This window comes from Sceloporus occidentalis, unplaced genomic scaffold, assembly GCF_023333645.1.
Source record: "Sceloporus occidentalis isolate IW3139 unplaced genomic scaffold, rSceOcc1.0.p SCAF_166, whole genome shotgun sequence".
In the NCBI taxonomy this organism is placed as follows: domain Eukaryota; kingdom Metazoa; phylum Chordata; class Lepidosauria; order Squamata; family Phrynosomatidae; genus Sceloporus; species Sceloporus occidentalis.
In genome coordinates, this window is record NW_028317146.1 from 754,023 (window position 1) to 757,953 (window position 3,931).

General features: G+C 39.5%; 1 pseudogene; it reads right to left on the reverse strand.

Annotated features, from left to right (window-relative positions):
* Positions 1 to 608: 608 nt before the first annotated feature.
* On the reverse strand, positions 609 to 1,556 carry LOC149279418 (transmembrane protein 248 pseudogene; annotated as a pseudogene).
* Positions 1,557 to 3,931: the final 2,375 nt, after the last annotated feature.

Genomic DNA, 3,931 nt, shown 5'->3' on the forward strand with positions numbered 1-3,931 from the left:
GACTACCTACTCGTTAAGTGCGACTCAATCTGCATTATCTTACCCATCTGAACTAAAAACAAAAAGTTAGAGGTTATATTTGTTATGTGTCATGTATTTAAACCAAGCACGTGAAAAACATATAGCCTTACCAATAATCCCATTTTTTCAGATGTATTGTTTTTACTTATGTATAGATTTGGACAAAAATCATTTTTCTTTTACTTCCAAGACAGATGACGCTTCCTTTTCCAGCAGTTTACTCTTCAAGCAAGAGGATAGGTTTATTCTTACTAGGTACAGAAAAGTGCAGTTGCTCAACACACTGGGGGAAAGACATGGGTTTCGTCTTGAGTATGCTAGCCACTAGACATATCTACACAAAAAGAGTTGGCTAGTCCACAGACATGAGGGGTGAAAATGTGCACCAAGCCTCTATAAGTGCATCTATTTATAAATATGTACAAATCAATTACAGGCACTTGAAATGTCTTTGGTTGGACCAAACCAACATTGCAAGGTTATGTATTCCTCCCTCCTCATAAGAAGGACTCAGGACACATTCACTTGGTGGGGTCAACAGGCTATGACTCCATTTGCATCTATTCATAGTGATGGAGGCGAGATGGTTATGCGTCAGACAAAGCCACCTTTTCAGGGAAAAAATCCGAGTTGCTTTGTCTTTGCTTGCTTGGTCTCCCTTTGATCACAGCATAGCAGAACATGGTGATAACCATCACAAACAGGAAGTAACTTGTGTCTATCAGATGCAGATTTATCAGTGAGCGATCATCCTCTGGAATAATAACGGTTAGTTTAGGGTTTAAAGCATAGTACACCTTTCCAATAGCGCCCTTATAACACCAGAAAGGGTTATAGTCTTGAGCATACTTTGTCCTGGAGTCACGAGCGGTGGTGAAGATTTTGTACCACAAAGTGGCATTAATGTATGTCTCGGGAACACAGTGAGGAGGCTGAAGTGTAACTGGAAAGACACTGCTCATGGCGGTCACTGTCATGCACGTGGTAAACACCACCTGTTCGCAGTGTCCGTGGAGGATACAATCATCAGAGTTCCAAGCAGTTGGCAGTGTAAAGGTAACATTCATTTCCTCGTGGGAATCTCTGCCTGAAAGCCCAATTTGGTGGCCAAAGATTGTGGAGCTCAGATGTGTGATGTTACGAGAATAACCTCCAAAGGGCTTTAATGGATCCAAAGTCAATGTAACTGCCACCGAGATATTTATGGGCCCAGAATCATCTAGAGCCTGCGGGGTCTGAGTGGACGACCTTGCTTGGCCAGTGGTCGCTGTGCTCTCAGGTGGGGTAGTATCATTGAGAAGATGCTTTAAGGTTTCATTCTCCGATATACACAAGTCCAGGTTATTAAACTTCAAGAGGAATGTGTTCCAGTCCTCAGTCATCTCAGGCGATTTGATTTCTTTCATTTTGAAGAAGTAACCAAGTGTCAGGAAGGCTATGGCCATCCCACTAACACTGACCATGAACACAACCAAAGGTGGGCGACTGCTAATGTAGGACTTCAGGTTCTCCAGAGGATGTAGGTAAAGCATCATGGTGATGTGAAGACGCTGAGGGGGTGGCCCCTCTTCTCTCGGCCAGTCCCCGGGCTCCCGCTCTCAGGCGGCGGGTATCGGGGGTAGAGGCGGGGACCCGGGCTCGGACATGCCTGTGTCGCTACGACAGGCGGAATGTTGTACACGGTACCCCACTTCCCTTTCACTTTCCAGAAGCCTTGTTAATTTCTGTAGGAACTGCTTGGATTTCACCATAGGACACCTCTCTCACCGATCAGAAGTTATTTCGTAATATTGTGTTCCATCAAAATAGTGATACACAAAATGTAATTTATAGCAGCTAATATAGTTACTTGATTTATAAACCTTATTTGTCATTAATTAATTCCCAAAACTTGTACTTACTTAGGTTGGAACCTACAGAGCAAAGTTTGTGATCATTATCTGAGGTCTTGTATATTTTATGTTGTTGCCTACATTTAAATTTTTAATGGCTAATAAAATATTCTGTGCACAATATCTTTTCACAAGGAAATATGCTGAGTGTGATTCAGAAAGAGCCAATACATTACTCTGCCATAAATATTTAATATACCTAGGAAAATTAACTTAAGGTATGATTTCTAAATTTTAGTAAGTTTCACTAAAATATAAAATGCCCTCTACATGTCCTTCTTAATGACTGCAATGAGCTGCCTTATACTCACACTCAGAAAAAAAACAACTATATGATGTATATTAACAATGGTCTGAGAACAAGGCTGTTGTCCAGGGACGGATTCTGGATACCTTTCATAAAGATACCTGGGACTTTATTTGTTATCATGGGAGATGTGTATAGTTAGTGGGTAAATTATTATTAAATTGGTTAAACTGGTGATCAGCACAATAATAGGTTGCCTGGGATGCTCTATTTATTTTTATTTACCCTACTGATCTCTTGTGAACCCATATGGTTAGTATTCTTTATTGTTTTAGATAGTGCCATCATAACAATTTGACTTACAGAAATAACAGGTGAGGATGGCCCTGCTCCAACACAAGAGGTTAAAGTGCAACTCAAATGCATCAATCAGCCAAAGATTCGGTAGAAAAGTATGCAAATGGTAAAACAGACCTATAATACAGTATACATTACTACAATGCATTTTCATCCTTTATGTACACAAAGTATATATCATTATTTCTTAGTGTATACCTTGTGGTAGTTTTGCACTCCAGCATCCAGTAACTACACACAGAGGTCTTGCACTTGATCATCAGAGGTGAACTACATACAGGGAAAGGGTTGAAAATGAGAAGAGGTTAGTCTTAAACTATGCTGGAAGCGTTACTTAAAATGTTTCCGCTACATTGTATCCAGTATTCTTGGAGGGATCTGTGGGCTGGTTTTGACAACAAAGAGCCAGCTATGCAGCTTTTACTCTCAGAGTATACTACCTGCAACTGGCTAGACCTTTTACAAAAACAGTTAAGCCTGTCAAATAACAACCACTTGGCAACTCCTGCCCCTGAACTTACAGCGCTTTCTTAAACATGTAAGGTCTATTACTATGGTAAGTTATTATCAGTTGATGAACACATACATTTTATCTGCATGGAGAAAACCAACTTAGATAAATACAACAAAAATCTAAATAAGTAAATAACATATTGGATCCTGTTAAATAAGATTTTATTTTATCAGAATATTTGTAACGGCTAACATAGTAGCCATGTGCAACAACTGTGATTGTAATTGTGCTTAATTTTGAAGGATCTATGCATTAGAGGTGATCAATAAAAAAAATAATATATATATATATATATATATGATGAACAACTAGTAAGAAAACTTGTTGAAACATCAATTATCTCTGGGATACACATCATTTTTACATCTTGCTGATCCACCATTGTCAACAGGCCCAGCTGAGCTGGCATTGTTACCAATTCTGTTACCGTACATGCAGACAGGGATAGTTGATGCAGCATTCCAAGGGCAGAATATCATGTGATATCACGCTCCCAATGCAGTGTTCGAGAGTGGGACCCTGGATTGTTGGTAAGTATTTTGTGTTCATAACATATATAGCATAATAGCCACATTTGCTTTTATACAATATCTGTATAATAAACATACAGATCAGCTCAAGAAAAGGGCTAGGCAATATCTAAGTTGGCATAGATCAATATACTTTAACCATCTAGAAAGATAAGATGAAACATGTTATTGACTGTGACTAGCAACAAATGAGTCTATGAATAAAATGTATACTAAAGCTAAAGTAGTGTGGGCTGGGGCACAGTCAGGCTGTTTTTGGCACAAAGATGACACAGGCAGGCTGTTTGCGGGGCACTGACAAGTTGTTTTGTGTAAAGGATGGCACAGATAAGCTGTTTGGGGACAAAGATAGTGCTGATAAGCTGTTTAG